Raw genomic sequence first — 13,501 nt, forward strand, 5'->3', positions numbered from 1 at the left:
TTATTCTGATTAAGCTCATTCCTCCCCTACTCAAAAACAGTCAATGGCTCCTGTGATGGTTAAGATTGTGTGTCAACTTGGCTGGGCCATGATTCTCAGTGTTTTAATGTGATCACTCCCATGATTGAATATACTGTGAGTAGCCAATCAGATGAAAGGGATTCTCCTTGGGGGCGTGGCCTGCATCTGAATATAAGCAGATGTTCTGGCTTTTTGCTCCCTCTGGATCCTGTGGCTGCTTCCTGTCGTCTCATGTCTGGTTCTTGGGACTTGAGCTGTCAGCTTATCTGCTGAACTTGGGATTCGTCAATCTTCACTGCCTGTTAGCAGAGCTCGGCTCTCTGACCTGCCGATCTTGGGTCCAGCAGCCTCTGCAGCTACATGAATCAGGAGAAACCTTGTGTTCTTGACTGCCAATCTTGGAATTTGTCAGCCTTCACAGCCTGTGAGTGGGAGCCCTACTCTCTGACCTGCCGATCTTGGGTTTGCCAGCTTCTTCGGCTGCATGACTTGGGAGAGGCCTCTACTCTGATCCACAGACTTGGGACATTCTAGCCTCTACAATCACGTGAGTTGTTTCCTTGATATAAATCTCTCTCTATATATATATTTATACACTTTACTGGTTTTGCTTCTCTAGAGAACTCAGCCTAAGACAGCTCCCTATTGCTTATGAAATAAAGTTCATACTCCTCCTTGGCAGGAAAGGCCCTCTGTGATCTGGTGCCTGCCTGCGTCTCCTGCCTCAGTCCCTCCTTTTACCTGCATTTATCCAATGACTTCAGCCACAAAAAGACTCTTGTCTTCCCAGGTTGCCCCAGAGTGTCCCACCTCCAAGCCTTTGCTCCTGCAGGTCCCTATCACCCAGAACACCCCCTTATCCCTGGGAATCTGCCTTCTACTAAGATCACGCACAAACACCTCCTCTGCTCCCTAAGGCAGACTGGCGTCATGCTATCCAGTGTGGTTGGCCTGATATTAATTTCTGCTCACATGGCCCCTATCAAGTTCCTGGGTGGGGCAAATGGTTTACACTCGACTACTGACCTAAAGGTTGGCAGTTCGAATGCAACCAGCGGTGCTGCAGAAGGCAGGCCCTGTTCACTTGCATTTGCATAGCTCACCACATCCAACCCCGCTGCCAGGCATATGGCAGAGGCCCCACTGATATCTGTTGAGGTAATGAATGGAAAGGGTTGTGCTGTGAGCAAGGTCACCACGTTGTTTGATTTGCATCACCATCTCCTGACACATCACCGGAATTGATTGAGCAAATATTTAGCCCAGCACCTCAGATTTCAAAATGCCCTTTTGGAGCATCAAAAAAAGACTTAGCACAGGAGATCTTGTCTCCTGAGAGCAGTGCCTGAGCCTCATCCTCCTCCTTTGCCTGCCCGATGTGGGGCTGCTTATTGGAATGGCCCTTGCTATGCCCCTGGGGAGGACAACTTCCTTAGGACCAACCACCATCTTTCAGCAGCCAGAGGACCCATGTGTGTTGGTGATTTCAGTAGCTCTCTTCCAGCAGGAAAAACAAAGTCTTTCTGCAGTTTGCAAGGAGAGGGCAGAGGGGGGTAACCTGAGTGACGCAAGGGCAATGACGTGGACTGGTGCCTGTCCCTGCGAAGCCCCAAGTTCCAGGAGAGGTGGTTGAGTTTTCAAGGCTCTACTAAATGGGTGTGCAGAGAAATGCATTGTGGGCTAATTCGTTTATTCATTCATTCTTTCTTTCATTCAACAAATAGGCCACTAGCGGTGAAGCTAGAATTGTTGTTAGTTGCCGTCAAGTCGGCTCCAACTTCTGGTGACCTTGTGTATAACAGAATGAGATGTTGCCCATCTTCATGATCATCGGTATGTTTGAGTCCACTGCTGTGACCGTTGTGTCAGTCCAGCTCATTGAGGGTTCCCTCACCTTTGCTGGCCCTCCATTTTACTAAACATGATGTCCTTCTCCAGCCATTGGGCCCTCCTGATGACACATCCAAAGTAAGTGAGTCAACGCCTAAGACAATATTCTGTGATCCATAGGATTTTCACAGGATAATTCTTGGAAGTAGATCAGCAGGACTTTCTTCCTCATCTGTCTTAGTCTGGAAGCTCCACTGAAATCTGTTCACCATGGGTGATCCTGCTATTTGAAATACTGGTGGCATAGCTTCCAGCATCACAGCAACATGCAAGTCACCACAGTAGAGCAAACTGGCATAAGGCTGAAGCTAGAGGGATCTCCCTAACGTAGGGAGAGGCACTTGATATTTGGAGTGGAATCCCAGTCTATCCACTAGTAGTGTGGTGGGAGACAACTCACTTTACCTCCCTGGGTCTCAATTTCTTCACCTGTGAGTAGTGTTGTCACCCGGGGCATAAAGCTCAGGGTATTGGCCATAATAGAGGAGATGGAATGATGGACATAGGGTTCACTATAGATATAGACCTCAGAGTACTTCCGACCTAATGTAGAGGGTAAAGGGCAGCAGGGAGTGGGTGCCGTCCCTGGCTTCCTGGGAAAACAAGAGGCCATTGTCTGAGAGAGGAGCCCAGAGAAGGGGTAGATCTAACACAAATAGTTCCTGCACTCTGAGTGCCCACAATGAGCAGGTGACAAGTGCTTTCGGGGCATTACCAAGAGAACACAGAGCATCTGAGTATAGAACCCGGGTTTTGGAAAAAGACCACCTGGGTTCAAATCTTGTTATTGTTGTTAGCTGCTATCTAGCAGGCCCTGAATTATGGTCACTCATGTACAATGGAACGAAAGGCTACTTGGCCCTGGGTCATTTCCGTTATTGGGTGCAGATTGCACCATTGTGATCCATAGAATTTTCAATGGCTGATTTTTTCAGAAGTCAATCTCTAGACCTTTCTTCCAAGTCCATTTTAGTCTGGAAACACTGCTAAAACCTGCTCAGCATCATAGCAACATGCAAGCCTCCACTGACGGATGGTGACGGCGGCCGATGAGGCACATTGGCCAGAAATCAAACCCATATCTCGCTCATGGAAGGTGAGAATCCTACCATGGAACCACCATTACTTCTTCTGGCTCAAATATAGACTCTGCCAATTTCTAGGTGTAGGACTTGGGTCGCTTCTCTGGCTCAGTTTCCTCCCCTGAGAAAGGAAGATAATAATACCTAACTCATAAGCCTATTGAGAGGAATAAATGAGTTACTCTATGCCAAGTCCCTAAACTGTTGACCCCTGTTGGTGCTCTACAAACGTTAACTTGTGTTATCTCATTTCATCTTTCATCACAACTCTGTCCTCTAGAAAGCAAACAATAAACCAAACCCATTGCCACCAAGTTGATTCCAGGGGTCACAACTTCAGATGCTTACCAGGGTGGGCAGATTACCTAAACAGGTGAGTGGACTGCCAGTAGTGAGGACTGAGGCAGTTGGGACAGTGAGAACCCCCACTTAAAGGCATTTCTGTTCAACACTGTTACAAACCTGGGTGGACAGAGGCACAAAACCCACCTCTACTCAGGGTGAACTTGCCTGTTGGGGATGCAGCTCTTTGTTTCTCTCTGTCTCTCCTTTTTTTTTTTTTTGAGAATATACACAGCAGAACATACACCAATTCAACAATTTCTACATACGCAATTCAGTGACATGGTTTATATTCTTCAAGTTGTGCAATCTTTCTTACCCTCCTTTTATGAATTGTTTCTCCCCTATTAACACAAACTCACTGTCCCCCCAAAAACTATTGCCCTGAGATAATCTTTAAACCTTAAACCAAAAAATATCCTCCAAAGTCTTCTTTAAGCTAAAAAAGCAGTTTAGTTTAACTAGTAAAGAATGTCTGCCTTGAGCATTGTGCTCTTTTAAGAACTATCTATATGGGACCAAATTGACAACAGCAACTCAAAAGTTTAGATGAGACACTTAGAGGAGCAATGAGTCTTTGTTTCTCTTGATGTCAGTGGAAAAATACATCTATCATGACCCCCTGGTCCTTAGGTTGGGCTGACCGCCATGCTGGGGGAAGAATGCTATTCTGCCAGAACCTGGGCATGAAGCCAATCATTTGGTCTAGGAAAGTCACAACTGCCTTTAACCTAAGACCATCAAGACTGAGGCTGCCCCGTCAGGCCGGGGATCAGCCTTTGCCAGCTCCCTGGCCATTGTGCTGCTGAGCAGGGTGGAGGAGAAATCACATGGTCCCAGCCAAGGGAGGAGGGAAGGAAGGAAGGAGGGAGGAAAGAAGGTAGGAAGGAAGCAAGAAAAAAAGGAAGAAAAGATGTATATCTGGAAGGCTGGATGGATAAAAAGATGTCTACATGGATGGATGGATGGACGGATAGATGGATGGATGGATGGGTGGGTGGATGGGTGGATGGATGGATGGATGGATGGGTGGATGGATGGAAAGAAGGAAGTAGCAGCATGTAGCAACACAGGGAGGTATGATGGTCAATATCAGGACATGAGCAGATGTTTAGGGCAGGATTGCCAGCCTCACAAAGACTGAGAAGAGAAGGCAGAGGAAATGGGAAAGTTATCAAGACCAAGGTCTAGATGAGGAACCTGAGCTAGAGGTTAGATCCCAGGAACAAGACAAAACCCAAAAACAAACAAACCAACCAAAAAACCCAAACCTGTTGCCGTCGAGTCAATTCCAACTCATAGTGACCCTAAAGGACAGAGCAGAACTGCCCTATAGGGTTTCCAAGGACTGCATGGTGGATTTGAACTGCCAACCCTTTGGTTAGTAGCCATAGCTCTTAACCACTACGCCACTAGGGTTTCTGGAACTAGACAAGAACCTAGTAAATAGGGTGACCAATTCATCCCAGTTTGCCTGGGACTTTGCCAGTTTGATCACTGAAAGTCTCACATCTTGGGAAATCCCTCAGTCCTGGGAAAACTGGCAAGCTTAGTCACCTTCCTAGTAACCAAGCCAGTACCCCAGTCCAGAGCAGAGGCAACAGCCAGACCTGAAGAGGCATCCCTAGGCTACTGAAGTGGTGTCTCTCAATCCCTACAACGCCAGGATGAGCCCCAGGCCCAGTGCCAAGCAGGGCAATGCCCATTCTAACCAAGGCAAGACACTGAAGACGCCAACATTTGCATTTCAGCCCTTCTCCCAAAGACCATATCCCTATACTGAGTCCCTCCCATCCTCCACCAGGCTCTAGGAGACCTACTCCTCATATTCTGCCCTCTGGCCCACCCTAACCTCTACCACTCCAAGGTACGATGCCCTGAGACCTTCTCCAAACACCTTTCAAAACTTACCCACCCATCCCTAGCCCCCATCCTTTCAGAGCTTTGTGTGAATGGTGACGGGAAGACATAGATTTCCCCAGACTTTCCCAAATTCCCAAGATATTCCTTAAGCCTGGGAAATAGTACTTGTGATGTCTCTCGCCTCTCAGACATTCACAGCACAGACAGCACAAATAGCACACACAGGCTTGAGAAGTCCCTCAGTATCTTGGTTAATCTCAACTCTCCTTAAGTTGTTTCATGTGGAACCCATTCGGTGATGTTGTGTCAGTTTCTGATTACCGCTGTAACAAATTATCACAAATTTATCCTCTTCCCATTCTGGAGGTCAAAAATCTAAAATGGGTCTCACTGACTGAAACCAAGATGTTGGCAGGGCTGGGTCCTTTGGCGGCTCCAGTAGAGAATCTATTTCTTTGTCTTCTTTGGCTTCTAGAGGCTGCCTGCATCCCTTGGCTCACAGCCCTGCATCACATCCCCTTTTCTCCCTGTTTCCATCATCACATCACCTTCCTCTTTTGACCTTCTTGACTCCCTTTTAGAAAGAACTTTGTTGTTATACTTAGGACCCACCTGGATAATTCAGGACAAGCTTCCCATCTCAAGAGCCTTAACTTAACCATATCTGCAATGTCCCTTTGCCATGTAAGGTGACATTCATAGTTTATAGGTAATAGATATCTGGATAACTTTAGGGCAAAGAACATTGAATATACCACAGACTGCCCAAAAGACGAACAAGTCTGTCTTGGAAGAAATACAGCCAGAATGCTCCTTGGAAGTGAGAATAGCAAGACTTTGTCTCACGTACTTTGGACATATGATCAGGAGGGACCAGTCCCTGGAGAAGGACATCATGGTAGAATGTCAGTGAAAAAGAGGAAGACCCTCAACAAGATGGATTGACACGGTGACTGCATGTATGGGCTCAAACACAGCAATGATTGTGAGGACGGCGAAGTACCGGACAGTGTTTCATTCTGTTGTACACAGGATCACTGTGAGTTGGAACCTACTTGATGGGACCTAACAACAACAACATGCAGCCTACAACAGGTGTGTAACACGGATTTCCATCTGATAGAACACGGTTTAGGAATCTCTAAGTTAGTGCTCCTCTACCCACCTGTCAGTTTTTCCTACTGTGGTGGCTTGCATGTTGCTGTGATGCTAGAAGCTATGTCACCAGTATTTCAAATACCAGCAGGGTCACCCGTGGTGGACAGGTTTCAGCTGAGCTTCCAGATTGAGGTGATCTCCTTTGGAAAATCAGTCAATGAAAACATTGTCCAACTCGTTTGCTTTGGACACTTCACTGGAGAAGGACATCATGTTTGGTGGAGTAGAGTCAGAGAAGGAAAGGAAGACCCTGGATGAGATGGATTGGCTCAGTGCCACCACAATGGACTCAAAGATGCCAGTGATCATGAGAATGATGTAGGACTGGGAAACGTTTTATCTGTTGTTCATAAGGTTGCCATGACTTTGGGAAGTCCCTTCACTTTTCAGAGCCAGAATTCAGTGATACGTGCAATGTGAGAACTGGGCACAGTGATCCCTCAACTCAGCCATTCTGAGGCTCCCCTAATCCCTTTAACGTCCACCAGCATCTGACTGTTGCGGGCCACGAGACAAGTCAGCACAGAAGGTCTATGGGGAACTGGGACTCAAGTCCTTCCTTCCCTGGATCGGTAACAGATGGGCTGCAGAAACAAACACGCAGAGCCTAATGAAAGGCAGAGTTTGCCGCTGGTGCCCTTTCCCCAGCTCTGGACTGGGTGCCTGTTGCGCCTCATCTCTCCGGGGTGCCCATGCATTACAGGAAAACTGTGGCTGGTATGGGGCTTGCAGGACAGTGAGTGGGTGGCCCTTATGCGGCTTTACCCACAGCCCGCCCACTGGCTGGAAGCCTTCTAAGACAGAGCAGGGTGGCAGGGGCGGGGCTGGGGCGGGGTGGAGTTCCAGCCGCTGCAGTCAGTGGCAAGTTCTGGCTCCAGTCCAGCCAGCCCTCTGCCCTTTCTTGAGCACCTCCACTGACAGACGCCACCTCCACTGTCTCCACGCTCGGCCCCGGGACAGAGTAAGTACAGACGCTGGAGTGCAGAGAGGGGCTTCTGCAGGCTTGCAAGAAGTGCAAGCAGGGGCAAGGAATGGACTCTGATTAAGGGATTTGGAGGGTGTAAGGGCTGCCGAGGCATCCCAAAGGGATAGAGGGAGAGTGGGAAGGGCCCTCATGGCGACGGGAAACGAGCCAGGGAGATGAGTCGCCACTAGCTGTGTGCCCTTGGGCATGGCACTGATCTGGCCCAGCCTCGGTTTCCTCATCAGTAAAATGGAAAGAGTTAGCCCTCTGCATACCCCTGGCCTGATGGTGAAGATTAAGGAAGGCAGTGGTTCTCAGCTAGGGGTGATTTTACCCCCCAGGGTACATTTAACAATGTCTGCAACTTTAGTGGTTGTCACAGCTAGATGGGGTGTGGGGTGGGCTACTGGCATCCAGTGGGTCAATCCAAGGACGCTGCTAACATCCTACAATGCACATGGTAGCCTCCCCCATGACACACTGATCCAGCCCCAAGTGTCATAGTGCTGAGGTTGAGAAACCCTGGGATGAGGACGAGGGGACAAAACACCTGGCCCCAAGAGGTGCTCAGTGCCCACGGCTCGCACTGTTTTCTGTGCCCAGGGTCTCAACCCATAAAATTAGGAAACATTCTAAAGTGCAATTCTCTTCTCTGAGATAAGGCCGCCCCTCAGGGAGGTCACAGCGGCTGCCCGCCAGCTCCAGACGCCATTCGGCGGTTTCTTAAATAAACACAACGTAGGCAGAAATCAGTGGGGTTTTCGGCTTTTTCATGGATGGGAGCTTTGGCAAGAAATGCAACAATAAAAGGGGAAACTGCTCCCCCGAATCAGGAAACCGAAGCCCAGCTCGGAGACAGAGTAACTCAAGGTCACCTGGCAAGTTAGCCCTGGGCCCGGTGGTGTGAGCAAGGTTCTGGATGCCCAGCCCGGCTCTACATCCACTAGTCAGTGCCCAGGATATGGCCCAACACCACCGAATTATACAGGAGGGGACAGGATCTGTTCGTTTCTTCATTCATTCATTCCACAAAGGCGCATGGAGCACCTCCCCGTGACTGAGTGCAGCACAGACCTGGGTGGTCCCTACTGTGTGTATTCTGGTGGGGAGAGAGGCCGAACAAAAGAAGTCAAGCCCAGATGTGTCTGTAATTGCACATATATAATTGATGGGAAAAGAGAGCTGGTGGCCCAACAGTTAAGTGCTCGGCTGCTAACTGAAAAGTTGGGTGTTCAAACCCACCCAGCAGCTCAGCGGGAGAAAAGACCGGGCAATCTGCTTCCATAAAGATTACAGCCTAGGAAACCCTATGGGGCGGTTCTACTCTGTCCTGCAGGGTAGCTGTGAGTTAGAACTGACTCGAAGCTACACAACAACAATTAGTAGGGCTTTGAGGGAAACAGTCAAGGGCCCCGGATAGAGAATAATAGTGGAGGGGCCGGGATCCAGCTTCCACATGGCCCACAAAGAAGAGACCTTGAAGCCGAGGCCTGATGTCCTGGCGAGAAAGGCAGGGGCAGGTTTCCAGTGGAGACAGCAGGCCATGCAGGGGCCCAGGGTGCTGCACGGCGCACTGGGTTTGGGCAATTGAGAGAAGAAGTGAGCCTAGAGGAAGTGAGAGTCGGGGGTCAGTCAGGGTGAGGCCGGAGAGAGCCGGGCAAAGGGGATCCTGAAGGGCCTTTGGGTTAGCACACAAGCCCAGGTCAGACTTCCCCCAAAGACCCAGGCAAGCGCTCTGACCACAGTGTTCATGACCGAGGGAGCTGGCTTGTGGGGGCAGGAAAGGAGGCTCTGTGGGGTGCAGCTGAAAGGCGAAGGGGCTTCCACTAGGATGGAGTGCTCCCAGCAGATTTAACATGCATTTTGGAGATCAAAATCGACAAGACGTGCAGATGGCTAGGAGGTGGGGAGGGAAGTTAAGAAAGCTCCCTATAGTCACTTCTCCCATGAAGCTCTGTGCCCCATCTTTGGAATCCAAGGGAAGGTACAGTTTGGCCTCTCCCTTTTTGGAATGGGCAGATATTGAACAGAACCTCCCCAGCTCCGTGCCTCCCACACCAAGTCCAAAGTCGGCCCGTCTGGGGCTTGTTACCTAACATTTGGGATATCAGCCAGCAGGTCTGGTGTGCATGGGTGTGTGGGATCAGCGGGAGGACTAACCCCCCACCAGTCCCCATCTCCCCCCCTCGCCCACCTCCTCAAGGCCTCTTGGTTTCAGATTGACAGACAGCTGATTTGCTTTGACCTCTCATCCCTCTGATGTCTTGGGGCGCTTCTGTAGAAACTCTAATTCCAGGGGCCTGAGATCGGGGGGTTGGGGGGTTCTGCAGGGACTCCATGGGGACCAATGTCCTACTCTCAGGCTCCCACCCCTGGCTCAGGAGGTGACAGCTAAGAAATTAGCAAGCCTGAAATGGGAGCCCTGGAGCCCCCACTTCCTGGCAGAGCCCCCTCTCTGTGCCTCCATTTCATCTTTACACAGTTGTCATCACGGTACCAGCTTCCCGCGGCTGTGGAGGAGAGTCAACGAGCTAATGCAGGTGAACAGCTGGGGCGAGGCCTGTGGGGCAGGCACCAGGAGCTGGTGGGAGGAGGAACGAGGCGTCACCCCTCAGAGCCCTGGAAGGGAGCCAAGAGGAGTGTGTGCACCAGGGGCGGAGGGGTCTGCAATTTAAGCTGGGGTCCGTCACTCAATGGCTAGGACAAGCTGTTCCATTTCCCCAAGCCTCAGTGCATTCATCTGTAAATTGGGCTTGGCCATGCCTACTTTCCATGAATGCTGACTGTGGTCATAGACATAGAGGGTCTAGTAAGTCCTCAGTAAACAAAACCAAACCAGTTGCTGCTGAGTCGATTCCAGCTCATGGTGACACCACGCGTGTCAGAGTAGAACTGCGTTCCTGAGAGTATTCAAGGCTGTGACCTTTTGGAAGCGGATCGCCGGGCCTTTCTTCTGAGGTGCGTCTGGGTGGATTTGAACCTCCAACCTTGGTTAGCAGTTGAGCGCTTAACTGTTTGCACCACCCAGGGACCCCCTCAATAAATAGTAGCTCTAATAAAAAATAGAGAGAGAGAGAGAGAGAGTTGATTCAGATGGAGCAAGAGATCTGAGTCTCAAACTTGCAGCCCAGGCTGGGCCCGAGTGGTGCTCGGTCCTCTCCAAAAAGACCCTGCTCTCCTGGGAGACCCTGCGCACTCAGGGAAGTGGCTCCCAGCCATCAGATCTCGGTGTTCCCCTGGAGGAGGAGGGCCGTACTAGTCACAGCACCCAACAGGCCCTGTTGTTCATGAAGAAAAGGCCTTGGAAAGAGGAAGGGTCTTGTCTAAGGTCACCAGGCTGGCTGCCTAGGTGGGAGGACGTGAGGCCAAAACTGCCCTCCTACACCCTAGCCTGCTGCCTCTGGGATCCAAAGGAGCAGGAAACTCCCCTGCTTAAGCAGCTCCTCTGTGCAAGCCTTTATCTATCAGCTCAGTGTTTATCTGCAAGGAATGGGCCCTCCCCACCCCTCTCCACCCGTGTCTTCCCCTGCCCTCCCTTACCCCCCTCCTCCACTCTCCAAGCTCCTGGTTAGTTGAGCTGAGCTGTTTCTTCAGAAGCATCCTGGTAAACGGGGTTACGCTGACGGTTCTGACACTTTGTAGGAGGGACCAGACTGTGCTGGAAGACACTAGTTTGGAGGACATAGATTAAACCACCCACGCAGGCTCGTCCTCTAAAACATCTCTACAAAGGCCACTCTCCTGTGGGACCAGAGGGAGTGTCAGGACGGGAAGCCCAGACTGTGTTTCTTACTTATCTGCAGATGAGCGGCTATCAGTGGTGGTGACTAGCGCAGGAAACACCAAATCAGGAGGCTCTGACCCCTAGGAAGCCACATGGGGTGCTGGTTAGGAGCTTGGGCTTTGGGGGTAGAGCTGGGTTAGCAAGTGACCCAGCCTGTCTGAACCTCTGATCGGTGTTCTGAGTTGTCCTCTAGTTGGCTCCAACTCATGGTGACCCCATGCACAACAGAAAAAAAAAGTGCTGCCTGGTGCTGTGCTGTATCAGACAATATTCTGTTGTGATCTATAGGGTTTGCATTGGCTAATTTTCAAAAGTAGATTGCCAGACCTTTCTTCCTAGTCTGTCTTGGTCTGGATGTTCCACTGATACCTGTCCACCATGGGTGACCCTGCTGGTGTTCAAAATACTAATGGCATAGCTTCCAGCATCACAGCAACATGCAAGCCACCACAGTACGACAAACTGACAGACGGGTGGCGGGAACCTCAGATTGCCCATCTATAAAATGGAGCCAGTAACAGAACTAGGCATACGGCTGCTGTACTGGGTTTCTGCGTAACCAGACATTCTGCAAACAAAGTTCTACGTGAACCGCATCCTCTGAGGTCAGAGTGCAGTTTGGAGGCCAGCGCAGTGAGCGTGACCTGTCTGACACTCAGCTTCACTCAGACAAACACAGGACTGCAGCCCAGGGTCTCCTGACCCCCAAGTCCGTCTGTGCTCCCGCCAGCGGGGCCCCTCTGCAAGCCATTTCCAGTGCCGCAGTTTGGGACCCTTTGCGTTTGGTTTGGCTTTGATGACGTGCACCTTGCCGCAGGCTGCCCCACTCACCCTGGGTCTAGGGGACTTGACAACATGGTGGCCGTGTGGGGAGAGTACCCAGCAGGGGGGCTCATGCCCAGGACCGTACACACACTGTCATCAGGGATCATCGGCTGCACGGAACTTGGAGGTTTGTGCTGTACCCCGAGATGACGTGGGGGTCCTGCACCCCACGGGGCCAGATGTTGAGGGCTCTGCCCATCTCTGGCTCCTCCTCCAGTGGAAGTCCCAGTACTGGCCACTCTAGATCACTTCCTCCCAGAAAGGATGGCTTTGTGGGATCCATTTATCTTCATCTCTTAGAACTGCCACAAACTGAGTGGGCTGTAAGAAGAGAAATTTGTTGCCTCACAGTTCTAGAGACTAGGAGTCTGAGGTCAGGACGGCAGCCATGTTGATTCCTTCTGTTCCACGCCTCTCTCCCGGCTCCTGGCAGTCCCAAGCATTCGTTGACTTGCAGCTACCACGTCACCTGGTGTCCTGCCATTGTCTCCCTGTCTCTGTGTCTCCTCTCCTCTTTTACAAGGACCACACTCATACTGAATTAAGACCCACCCTACCCAGCATGCCCTCAGGTTAACCTAACTGATACCATCTGCAAGGACCTATTTCCAAGCATGATGGCATTCACCGTACAGGGATGTCTTAGTCACCTGGGACCACCATAACAAAATACCACAAAGTGGGTAGCTTTAAAGAACAGAAATTTATTTTCTCACAGTTCTGGAGGCTTAAAGTCCAAATCAGGGTCTCGGCTTTGTTGGTCCCTTCTGCTAGCCTCTCTGCTGATTTCTGGCATCTGCCCGCAGTCTCGGCCTCTGTCCTCACAGGCATCTGTCCGTCTACCTGTCTCCCTGATTGTCCTCCACTTTATACAACACCACTCAGAAGGGATTTGGTTGAGGACCCATCCTACACTGGCCTGATCTCATTAACATCACAAAAGAAACCCCTTATTTCCAGTGGTTAAGAGCTATGGCTGCTAACCAAAAGGCCGGCAGTTTGAATCCACCAGCTGCTCTTTGGAAACCCTACGGGGCAGTTCTCCTCTGCCCTATAGGGTCGCTATGAGTCAGAATTGACTGGATGGCAATAAGTTTTTTTGTTTTTTATTTCCAAACAGGGTCACATTCACAGGTATGGGGTTAGAACGTCAACCTATTCTGGGCGGACCAATTCAATCCATTACACCATTGCTGGGAGGAGGCTTGGTGGGAAAGGCTGGAGGAACAGGGCTGTCTAAGGAGGGGGAGAGGAGGGCCTGGCACACACTGGATGCTCCATGCATACTTGTTGAACGAATGAAGGAGGACAAAGCCAGCAGTGCTGAAGGCCCTGATGTGGGGAGGCACAGAATTGGCTGGAGCTCATAGAAGGCTCCAGAGGCCTTGTCACATGCTGGACACAGGGACTGACGTGAAGGTGGCGGTTGTGGCGGTTAGCTGCCGTCGAGTCGTCCTCCGACTCATGGCAACCCCGTGCACAACAGAATGAAACACTGCCCAGTCCTGCACCGTCTCCACAATGGGTTATAGATCAGAACATCATGATTCATAGGCTTTCACTGGCTGATTT

The sequence above is a fragment of the Trichechus manatus genome, unplaced genomic scaffold (genome assembly GCF_000243295.1).
Source record: "Trichechus manatus latirostris isolate Lorelei unplaced genomic scaffold, TriManLat1.0 scaffold00045, whole genome shotgun sequence".
NCBI classification, from domain to species: Eukaryota; Metazoa; Chordata; class Mammalia; order Sirenia; family Trichechidae; genus Trichechus; species Trichechus manatus.